Genomic DNA, 12,857 nt, shown 5'->3' with positions numbered 1-12,857 from the left:
AACAACGCCCCCCCCATCCCACAGGACACCAGTGGTCTCTTCCAGGATAACCACCCCCCCATCCCACAGGACACCAGTGGTCTCTTCCAGGATAACAACACCCCCCCCATCCCACAGGACACCAGTGGTCTCTTCCAGGATAACAACACCCCCCCCATCCCACAGGACACCAGTGGTCTCTTCCAGGATAACAACACCCCCCCCCCCCCATCCCACAGGACACCAGTGGTCTCTTCCAGGATAACAACACCCCCCCCCCATCCCACAGGACACCAGTGGTCTCTTCCAGGATAACACCCCCTCCCACAGGACACCAGTGGTCTCTTCCAGGATAACAACACCCCCCCCCCACAGGACCCAGTGGTCTCTTCCAGGATAACAACCCCCCCCCCCCATCCCAGAGGACACCAGTGGTCTCTGCCAGGATAACACCACACCCCCCCCATCCCACAGGACACCAGTGGTCTCTTCCAGGATAACAACACCCCCCCCCATCCCAGAGACACCAGTGGTCTCTGCCAGGATAACACCCCCCCCCCCCCATCCCACAGGACACCAGTGGTCTCTTCCAGGATAACAACCCCCCCCCCCCCCATCCCACAGGACACCAGTGGTCTCTTCCAGGATAACAACACCCCCCCCCCACCCACAGGACACCAGTGGTCTCTTCCAGGATAACAACACCCCCCCATCCCACAGGACACCAGTGGTCTCTTCCAGGATAACACACCCCCCCCCCCCCCATCCCACAGGACCCAGTGGTCTCTTCCAGGATAACAACACCCCCCCCCCCTCCCACAGGACACCAGTGGTCTCTTCCAGGATAACAACACCCCCCCCCCCCCCATCCCACAGGACACCAGTGGTCTCTTCCAGGATAACACCCCCCCCCCCCATCCCACAGGACACCAGTGGTCTCTTCCAGGATAACAACACCCCCCCCCCATCCCACAGGACACCAGTGGTCTCTTCCAGGATAACAACACCCCCCCCCCCATCCCACAGGACCCCAGTGGTCTCTTCCAGGATAACAACACCCCCCCCCCCATCCCACAGGACACCAGTGGTCTCTTCCAGGATAACAACACCCCCCCCCATCCCACAGGACACCAGTGGTCTCTTCCAGGATAACAACACCCCCCCCATCCCACAGGACACCAGTGGTCTCTTCCAGGATAACAACACCCCCCCCCCCCCATCCCAGAGGACACCAGTGGTCTCTGCCAGGATAACACCACACCCCCCCCCATCCCCAGGACACCAGTGGTCTCTTCCAGGATAACAACACCCCCCCCCCCCCCATCCCAGAGGACACCAGTGGTCTCTGCCAGGATAACACCACCCCCCCCCCATCCCACAGGACACCAGTGGTCTCTTCCAGGATAACAACACCCCCCCCCCACCCCCCCCCCACCCCACAGGACACCAGTGGTCTCTTCCAGGATAACAACACCCCCCCCCCATCCCACAGGACACCAGTGGTCTCTTCCAGGATAACAACCCCCCCCCCCCCCATCCCACAGGACACCAGTGGTCTCTTCCAGGATAACAACACCCCCCCCCCCCCCCATCCCACAGGACACCAGTGGTCTCTTCCAGGATAACATCACCCCCCATCCCACAGGACACCAGTGGTCTCTTCCAGGATAACAACACCCCCCCCATCCCACAGGACACCAGTGGTCTCTTCCAGGATAACAACACCCCCCCCCCATCCCACAGGACACCAGTGGTCTCTTCCAGGATAACAACACCCCCCCCCCCATCCCACAGGACACCAGTGGTCTCTTCCAGGATAACAACACCCCCCCCCCCCCCATCCCACAGGACACCAGTGGTCTCTTCCAGGATAACAACACCCCCCCCCCCATCCCACAGGACACCAGTGGTCTCTTCCAGGATAACCACACCCCCCCCCATCCCACAGGACACCAGTGGTCTCTTCCAGGATAACAACGCCCCCCCCCCATCCCACAGGACACCAGTGGTCTCTTCCAGGATAACAACACCCCCCCCCCCATCCCACAGGACACCAGTGGTCTCTTCCAGGATAACAACACCCCCCCCCCCCATCCCACAGGACACCAGTGGTCTCTTCCAGGATAACAACACCCCCCCCCCCCCATCCCACAGGACACCAGTGGTCTCTTCCAGGATAACAACACCCCCCATCCCACAGGACACCAGTGGTCTCTTCCAGGATAACAACACCCCCCATCCCACAGGACACCAGTGGTCTCTTCCAGGATAACAACACCCCCCCATCCCACAGGACACCAGTGGTCTCTTCCAGGATAACAACACCCCCCCCATCCCACAGGACACCAGTGGTCTCTTCCAGGATAACAACACCCCCCCCCCATCCCACAGGACACCAGTGGTCTCTTCCAGGATAACACACCCCCCCCCCATCCACAGGACACCAGTGGTCTCTTCCAGGATAACAACACCCCCCCCCATCCCACAGGACACCAGTGGTCTCTTCCAGGATAACACCACCCCCCCATCCCACAGGACACCAGTGGTCACTGAATGGTGTTTTGAGGAAGATGAAAACCATGTAAACCGTATGCCCTGGCCGTCTCAGTCACCAGATCTCAACCCAGTTGAATAGTTATGGGAGATTCTGGAGCTGCGCCTGAGACAGCGTTTTCGCCAAAAACATGGAATTTCCTGGTGGAAGAATGAGGTCACATCCCTCCGATAGAGTTCCAGACACCTGTAGAATCCATGTCAAGGTGCATTGAAGCTGTTCTGGTTGGTGGTGACCCAACGCCCTATTAACAACACTATTATTTTGGTGGTTCCTTATTTTTGGCATTTTTAATTTCTGTTGGTGTTTCCTTTATTTTGGCAGTTACCTGTTACATACTGTCTACACCCACACCGTATACACACATTCACAACACACATGTATATACACACACCACCACAATGATTATCCACAAACACACATGTATATTACACAACATTCTCGTTCGAAGAAAGGAATAGACAATCCATTTCCTTGACCTGAATGTAGCACTGGTGATATTTGAATCGGATAATAACTTTACTTTCTCTCTTTCTCTTCCTTTTCCTTCCCATTTCTCCCTCCCTCTCCCCCTTTCTCCCTCCCCTCCCCCCTGTTTCTCCCTCCCTCTCCCCCTTTCTCCCTCCCTCTCCCCCTTTCTCCCCTCCATTCTCCCCCTCTGTTTTCATCCCTCCCTCTCCCCCTTCTGTTTCTCCCTCCCCCTCTCCTCCCTGTTTCTCCCTCCCCTCTCCTCCTGTTTCTCACTCCCCGTCCTCCTCCCTGGTTTTTGTTTTCCCCTCCCTCTCCTCCCTGTTTCTCCCTCCCTCTCCTCCCTGTTTCTCCCTCCCTCTCCTCCTGTTTCTCCCTCCCTCTCCTGCCTGTTTCTCCCTCCCTCTCCTCCCTGTTTCTCCCTCCCCTCTCCTCCCTTTTTTCTCCCTCCCTCTCCTCCCTGTTTCTCCCTCCCTCTCCTCCCTGTTTCTCCCTCCCTCTCCTCCCTGTTTCTCCCTCCCTCTCCTGGCCTGTTTCTCCCTCCCTCTTCACTCCTGTTTCTCCCTCCACTCTCCCTCCCTGTTTTCTCCCTCCCTCTCCTCCCTGTTTCTCCCCCCTCCTCCTCCCCTGTTTCTCCCTCCCTCCCTCTCCTGCCTGTTTTCTCCCTCCCTCCCCTCTCCTGCCTGTTTCTCCCTCCCTCTCCTGCCTAGTTTCTCCCGTCCTCTCCCTCCCTGTTTCTCCCTCCCTCTTCCTCCCTGTTTCTCCCCTCCCTCCCTCTCCTGCCTTGTTTCTCCCTCCCCATCCTCCTGCCCTGTTCTCCCTCCCCTCTCCTGCCTGTTTCTCCCTCCCTCTCCTCCGTTTCTCCCTCCCTCTCCTCCCTGTTTCTCCCTCCCCTCTCCTCCCTGTTTCTCCCTCCCTCTCCCCCCTGTTTCTCCCTCCCCTCTTTTTCTCCCTCCCTCTCCTCTCCCCCCTGTTTCTCCCTCCCTCTCCTCTCCCCCCTGTTTCTCCCTCCCTCTCCTCTCCCCCCTGTTTCTCCCTCCCCTCTCTTCTCCACATCAGAAGAAAGCCAAACCCTCCAAGGAGCCCAAGAAGGAGAAGACAAACAGCCGGGGATTCTGGGAAGGGAAAGGGCAAAGGCAAGGGCAAAGCCAGGAAGTGACCCCCTAACCTCTGAGACAACTACCCCCCCCCCCAACCCCCCCCCCAAAAAACAAACTGTACAACACCTCTTCTCTCTCCTTCTGAAGAACAAAACCCCTTAAATTGTTTGACGACCACCTACCTGGTCTCATCACCGGAGTGAGCGGAGACAAAACACCTGGCTCTCCTCTTGAACCCCTATAAACTTAGGGGCTGTGCATCCCAAATGGTACCCTATCTAGTGCACTACTTCTGACCAGAGTCCTTATAGGCCCTGGTCAAAAGTAGTGCACTATGTAGGGGAATAGAGTCCCTTTTTGGGATGCAAACACCATTATCAATGTTAGCGCTGTGGATTTGGAAAGGTCTTGAATGATAACTGTTTGTGTGTGTGTGTGTGTGTGTGTGTGTGTGTGTGTGTGTGTGTGTGTGTGTGTGTGTGGTGTGTGTGTGTGTGTGTGTGTGTGTGTGATGTAAATATGTACCTTTTTATAGTATTAAAGATGCTATAGCTTTCTTACTGCTCATCGTAGACGGCGCCTTTCTAGTCCAAACCGTAACCGTGGTGACCAACTGATGGATTGGAGAACGGCAGAATAGTTCTTGTGTTTTTGTTGTTGTTTTCTTTGTAAAGATTTTCACTGATAAATGACGGCTGTATTTACGGTATTTTGTGGTGTGGCGTTGTTTCTTTCTGTGTTTATGGTTGAAATACAGTCTCTTGATCTGCATGGGGTAAGATATTGTTGTTAAAACGATCAATTAGTGGAGATATATATATATATATATATATAGTACCAATCAAAAGTTTGGACTGTCGTGTCTTTGGCGTCATTTAAAACGGAAGACATATTTATCAATTAACTCGCTGTTATTATTATTATTACTATTATTATTACTCGATTTAAACTAATTAATTATGTAACTGTAATTAACTAGGAAGTCGGGGCACCAAGGAAAATATTCAGATTACAAAGTTATAATTTTCCTAATATAACTTTCAGATATTTTAATATCTGATCGATTAGTCTTCGAATTAATGAATTATTCTTTACCTCACGTTAGTCTCCATTCCAAACGTCGTAAATTGTTGGTTATCTGCACGAACCCAGTCTTCACTATGAGTCATCCATACATCCATTGTGTCTTAAAATCATTTATTTATTATCTAACTAAATAAATCACAGAAATGCATAAACAGACAGTAGATATGGTTACAGGGAAATGATGGGGGAATGTGCCCTAGTGGGCTAAACCGGCGGCTTGTTAGACAGACGGACTGAGAAGGACGCGATAGATGAGAGACACTACAGAGTTGATAATTATAACCATTGAAATGCTATTCCTTTGCACATGAACGCTCACTCATTCGGGAACAATTGCAATCAATATATATATTTACGCTCAGTGTGTCGTCGGGATCTCTGTTGAAAACTTTGTTTCTGTTGGAGTCTGTCCGCCCTCTCTCTGTCTCTCTCTCTCTTTTTGTCGTGGTTATAATGTATAGTTCAGAGTAACATTCATTCATGTCTTTATAGAATAGATGTTTCGGCGGTTGTCGGTCTTCGCGTTCAATGATACGGAATTCCTAGCTGCAGACTAGTAATTAATATCGAAGACTTGTTCTTATTCTGTCGGTATCGATAGTCTAAGAGTTTAACCACGTGGGATGGTTAAAAGATTTAGCAATCTACTCAAACCTTAGCTTATACTCAGGTTTATGGTCTCTACTCAAACCTTAGCTTATACTCAGGTTTATGGTCTCTACTCAAACCCTTAGCTTATACTCAGGTTTATGGTCTCTACTCAAAGCTTAGCTTATACTCAGGTTTATGGTCTCTACTCAAACCTTAGCTTATACTCAGGTTTATGGTCTCTACTCAAACCCTTAGCTTATACTCAGGTTTATGGTCTCTACTCAAACCTTAGCTTATACTCAGGTTTATGGTCTCTACTCAAACCTTAGCTTATACTCAGGTTTATGGTCTCTCCTCAAACCTTATACTCAGGTTTATGGTCTCTACTCAAACCTTAGCTTATACTCAGGTTTATGGTCTCTACTCAAACCTTATACTCAGGTTTATGGTCTCTACTCAAAGCTTAGCTTATACTCAGGTTTATGGTCTCTACTCAAACCTTAGCTTATACTCAGGTTTATGGTCTCTACTCAAACCTTAGCTTATACTCAGGTTTATGGTCTCTACTCAAACCTTAGCTTATACTCAGGTTTATGGTCTCTAATCAAACCTTAGCTTATACTCAGGTTTATGGTCTCTACTCAAACCTTAGCTTATACTCAGGTTTATGGTCTCTACTCAAACCTTAGCTTATACTCAGGTTTATGGTCTCTACTCAAACCTTAGCTTATACTCAGGTTTATGGTCTCTACTCAAATCTTAGCTTATACTCAGGTTTATGGTCTCTACTCAAACCTTAACTTATACTCAGGTTTATGGTCTCTACTCAAACCTTAGCTTATACTCAGGTTTATGGTCTCTACTCAAACCTTAGCTTATACTCAGGTTTATGGTCTCTACTCAAACCTTAGCTTATACTCAGGTTTATGGTCTCTACTCAAATCTTAGCTTATACTCAGGTTTATGGTCTCTACTCAAACCTTAGCTTATACTTAGGTTTATGGTCTCTACTCAAACCCTTAGCTTATACTCAGGTTGATGGTCTCTACTCAAACCTTATGCTCAGGTTTATGGTCTCTACTCAAACCCTTAGCTTATACTTAGGTTTATGGTCTTTACTCAAACCTTAGCTTATACTCAGGTTTATGGTCTCTACTCAAATCTTATACTCAGGTTTATGGTCTCTACTCAAACCTTAGCTTATACTCAGGTTTATGGTCTCTACTCAAACCTTAGCTTATACTCAGGTTTATGGTCTCTACTCAAACCTTAGCTTATATTCAGGTTTATGGTCTCTACTCAAACCGTATACTCTGGTTTATGGTCTCTACTCAAATCTTAGCTTATACACAGGTTTATGGTCTCTACTCAAATCTTAGCTTATACACAGGTTTATGGTCTCTACTCAAATCTTAGCTTATACTCAGGTTTATGGTCTCTACTCAAACCTTAGCTTATACTCAGGTTTATGGTCTCTACTCAAACCGTATACTCAGGTTTATGGTCTCTACTCAACCCTTAGCTTATACTCAGGTTTATGGTCTCTACTCAAACCTTAAACTCAGGTTTATGGTCTCTACTCAAACCTTAGCTTATACTCAGGTTTATGATCTCTACTCAAACCCTTAGCTTATACTTAGGTTTATGGTCTCTACTCAAACCTTAACTTATACTCAGGTTTATGGTCTCTACTCAAACCTTATACTCAGGTTTATGGTTTCTACTCAAACCTTATACTCAGGTTTATGGTCTCTACTCAAACCTTATACTCAGGTTATGGTCTCTACTCAACCCTTAGCTTATACTCAGGTTGATGGTCTCTACTCAAACCTTATACTCAGGTTTATGGTCTCTACTCAATCCTTAGCTTATACTCAGGTTTATGATCTCTACTCAAACCCTTAGCTTATACTTAGGTTTATGGTCTTTACTCAAACCTTAGCTTATACTCAGGTTTATGGTCTCTACTCAAATTTATACTCAGGTTTATGGTCTCTACTCAAACCCTTAGCTTATACTCAGGTTTATGGTCTCTACTCAAACCTTAGCTTATACTCAGGTTTATGGTCTCTACTCAAACCTTAGCTTATACTCAGGTTTATGGTCTCTACTCAAACCTTAGCTTATACTCAGGTTTATGGTCTCTACTCAAACCTTATACTGAAGTTTATCGTCTCTACTCAAACCTTAGCTTATACTCAGGTTTATGGTCTTTACTCAAACCTTAGCTTATACTCAGGTTTATGGTCTCTACTCAAAGCTTAGCTTATACTCAGGTTTATGGTCTCTACTCAAAGCTTAGCTTATACTCAGGTTTATGGTCTACTCAAATCTTAGCTTATACTCAGGTTTATGGTCTCTACTCAAACCTTAGCTTATACTCAGGTTTATGGTCTCTACTCAAACATAGCTTATACTCAGGTTTATGGTCTCTACTCAAACCCTTAGCTTATACTCAGGTTTATGGTCTCGACTCAAACCTTAGCTTATACTCAGGTTTATGATCTCTACTCAAACCCTTAGCTTATACTTAGGTTTATGGTCTTTACTCAAACCTTGGCTTATACTAAGGTTTATGGTCTCTACTCAAACCTTATACTCAGGTTTATGGTCTCTACTCAAACCTTAGCTTATACTCAGGTTTATGGTCTCTACTCAAACCTTAGCTTATACTCAGGTTTATGGTCTCTACTCAAACTTTATACTCAGGTTTATGGTATTTACTCAAACCTTAGCTTATACTCAGGTTTATGGTCTCTACTCAAATCTTATACTCAGGTTTATGGTCTCTACTCAATGCTTAGCTTATACTCAGGTTTATGGTCTCTACTCAACCCTTAGCTTATACTCAGGATTATGGTCTCTACTCAAAGCTTAGCTTATATTCAGGTTTATGGTCTCTACTCAAACCTTAGCTTATACTCAGGTTTATGGTCTCTACTCAAACCTTAGCTTATACTCAGGTTATGGTCTCTACTCAAACCTTATACTCAGGTTTATGGTCTCTACTCAAACCTTATACTCAGGTTTATGGTCTCTACTCAAACCTTAGCTTATACTCAGGTTTATGGTCTCTACTCAAACCTTAGCTTATACTCAGGATTATGGTCTCTACTCAAACTTTATACTCAGGTTTATGGTATTTACTCAAACCTTAGCTTATACTCAGGTTTATGGTCTCTACTCAAATCTTATACTCAGGTTTATGGTCTCTACTCAACGCTTAGCTTATACTCAGGTTTATGGTCTCTACTCAACCCTTAGCTTATACTCAGGATTATGGTCTCTACTCAACCCTTAGCTTATACTCAGGATTATGGTCTCTACTCAAAGCTTAGCTTATATTCAGGTTTATGGTCTCTACTCAAACCTTAGCTTATACTCAGGTTTATGGTCTCTACTCAAACCTTAGCTTATACTCAGGTTTATGGTCTCTACTCAAACCTTATACTCAGGTTTATGGTCTCTACTCAAACCTTATACTCAGGTTTATGGTCTCTACTCAAACCTTAGCTTATACTCAGGTTTATGGTCTCTACTCAAAGCTTAGCTTATACTCAGGTTTATGGTCTCTACTCAAAGCTTAGCTTATACTCAGGTTTATGGTCTCTACTCAAAGCTTAGCTTATACTCAGGTTTATGGTCTCTACTCAAACCTTAGCTTATACTCAGGTTTATGGTCTCTACTCAAACCCTTAGCTTATACTCAGGTTGACGGTCTCTACTCAAACCTTAGCTTATACTCAGGTTTATGGTCTCTACTCAAAGCTTAGCTTATATTCAGGTTTATCGTCTCTACTCAAACCTTAGCTTATACTCAGGTTTATGGTCTCTACTCAAACCCTTAGCTTATACTCAGGTTTATGGTCTCTACTCAAACCTTAGCTTATACTCAGGTTAATGGTCCCTACTCAAACCTTAGCTTATACTCAGGTTAATGTTCTCTACTCAAACCTTATACTCAGGTTTATGGTCTCTACTCAAACCTTAACTCCCTCTGTGATGAGGTACTGGTCTGCAACCTTTAGCCATCTCGTTATCGAGGTAAGCTGGTCTGGTCTCAAACGGCCCTCTTGTTATCGAGGTAAGCTCGGTCTGGTCTCAAACCTTGGCCCTCTCGTTATCGAGGTAAGCTCGGTCTGGTCTCAAACCTTGGCCCTCTCGTTATCGAGGTAAGCTCGGTCTGGTCTCAAACGGCCCTCTCGTTATCGAGGTAAGCTCGGTCTGGTCTCAAACCTTGGCCCTCTCGTTATCGAGGTAAGCCACCACCACCACCTTCTATGACATCACTTCATCACCCTGACAACTGACCCCCCCCACCCCCCATTTAGCTTTATTTGTGTTGTTTAAACGTTAACTAAAGTTTGAAAAACAAAGTAAAATTGTATTTTTTTCTAGATGTAGAGGATGTGGGGTGTGGTCAGTTGTCAGGGTGATGAAGTGATGTCATAGAAGGTGGTGGGGGTCTGCTGATAGAAAACCCAGGTGGGGGTTTTATTCGGAACATCGAAAAAGGGCTGTCTCATGACGTCAGGTCCTGTCCCATGACGCCAGGTCCTGTCTGTGCCCCTGGGGGGGAGCGTGCCAATGACTTAGTGAAACTTTAAACAGAAATACAATCCTCTCACATTAACATCATTACCCAGCATCACGTCATTTCACAAATAGTTTCATCTTTACTTATTCATTTGATACAACAATTAGATGTAAGCCTCATAACTGAGGCTTTTGTATAAACAGCGTTATGGTAATGTGGCCGTATTGTCTCTTAATGAGTTTCACAAAATTGTACAAAACGGACCAGTTCGTAGCTGGATTCTTCGCCGATCTTTTATACATTCTAAAGAACAAAAATATTTTGTCCGGACCTCTAGTTCTGTGAGGTGGAAGAAATTCCTTTGTTCTCTCTATGAAAACTCACTCTCTACTGTGGCCATGAGGAGAGGATCTCCTCCAGGAATTTACGACCTCTCTGACCACAGCAGCCTGGGTGTAGGAGACAGAGAGAGATGGTGCAGAGGTAGGGGGGGAGGGTGCTCGCTGTGTCCAACGTCATGACAGGACACCTTCTCATTCAAGGGTTTTTCTTGATTTTTTACTATTTTCTACATTGTAGAATAATAGTGAAGACATCAAAACTATGAAATAACACATATGGAATCATATAGTAACCAAAAAAAAGTTTATTGAGATGTACCCCTAGAAATGTACCCCTAGAAAGATATTAGACTAGATTGAGATGTACCCATAGAATGATTTTGCCATGTCATTACATGCGACCCAAAAAATCATTATATTCCAACAGTAATGAAAACAAATGACATATCTATATTCTAAGAGTGTTACATAATATATTACATTTAATAATAACAAGACAAGTACAAACCAGGCGAGGCTCTACAACAGTATTAAAACATTGTAGAGGTCCACATTAGTCCCTCAGACACTTTGACACTTCAGTGATATGCCCAAAATAACACATTTAAATGTAAATATAGTTACAGCAGTTAATAATTAAAGAGGGAACTAGATCAAATAATTAAAAAAAAAAAACAAACCAATTGTACAAAGTACAATAGGAACGTTTTTGTTTCTTTCAGTTATTTTCAGTATAAAAATGTGACTGATAAATAGTGTGCAAGTGCGAATACATCATGAATTGATGTCTGTGAGAGCCTATAAGTGTTAAATAATAGTAACTTGAAAGATAAGGGCCCTAGCTTCCATCAAATCAGCTGTTAACCAGAGGTAGCCGACACCCGCATAGCTGGTGGGAGGTGTAGCTGAATCAAATCAGCTGTTAACCAGAGGTAGCCGACAGCTGGTGTTTTGGTACCGTCTGAAGTGTAGCTGATCCAAATCAGCGGTCAAATCGGTAAGCAGCAGCTCTTTGTCACGAAAAGTACACCGGCCCTACTCGCATTACAAGTTCACAACGAGGAAAGTGTGTAGTTTTATATAGAAAATATTTGACGCTCAATTTTGTAAAATCATGATAATCAATGATTATCATTATCAACCAAATCGAGGTGTTGATTACATCTCACATTCCAGTGTTCCAACAAGGCTTTATGGGATTTATGTTAATGCGTCTTCGTGCAGCCAATGGCAATGTCCGCTTTAGGTATATTCAAACAGCTCTTCATTTTTTGATTTAACTAGGCAAGTCTTATAAATAATAATTTGTTCTTAACTGACTTGCCTAGTTAAATAAAAATAAATAAATCCACAATCGGTTCCCGGGAATATACCTAAAGCGGACATTGGCTGCACGAAGACACATTAACAGAAATCCCATGCAGCCTTGTTGGAATAAGTTAAAATAAAATAGACAGAGCTATGGATGCAAGGACTGACCATCCATGATATCAGAATTATAGTTTTAATAATGTTTTAAAGCTATACAGTGTTTGTTTGCATTGTTTAGAAACATTGGAGTAAAACAAGCTTATATTTTGGGTTCTGATGAGGTAGGACAGTTGAGCTAAACTCATGAGGCATTCATATGTTATATTCTTCTAGAATCAATGGGTAGATATAATTAATTTATAAGTAAACAAAATGGGTGTAGCAACTAAGGATTCTAGCTTTAAGGCTGTATCTATGAGAGCTGGGAAACCGTTGATTGGTTAAACCAATGCCACAGCAGCTATGCCCCAGGCTATTGGTTAGTCAGCAGCTATCAGAACCACAGCAGCTATGCCCAAGGCTATTAGCTAGCCTAGCAGCTAGCAGAGCCACAGCAGCTATGCCCCAGGCTATTAGCTAGCCAGCAGCTGTACCATTAACAGAGCCAAACTGAGAGGCAAGGCAGCCAGAGAGAAGGCAGTGGGTTGGGGAGCACTTCCTGATGTGGTTGATGACCCTGAAATAGTAGCTGCACCAGGAGTGGTGGTGGTGACAGCTGCTGCAGGAGTGGTGGTGGTGACAGCTGCTGCAGGAGTGGTGGTGGTGACAGCTGCTGCAGGAGTGGTGGTGGTGACAGCTGCTGCAGGAGTAGTGGTGGTAACAGCTGCTGCAGGAGTGGTGGTGGTGACAGCTGCTGCAGGAGTGGTGGTGGTGACAGCTGCTGCAGGAGT

This window comes from Salmo trutta, unplaced genomic scaffold, assembly GCF_901001165.1.
Source record: "Salmo trutta unplaced genomic scaffold, fSalTru1.1, whole genome shotgun sequence".
Lineage (NCBI taxonomy): Eukaryota > Metazoa > Chordata > Actinopteri > Salmoniformes > Salmonidae > Salmo > Salmo trutta.
This window is presented reverse-complemented; position numbering follows the sequence as displayed.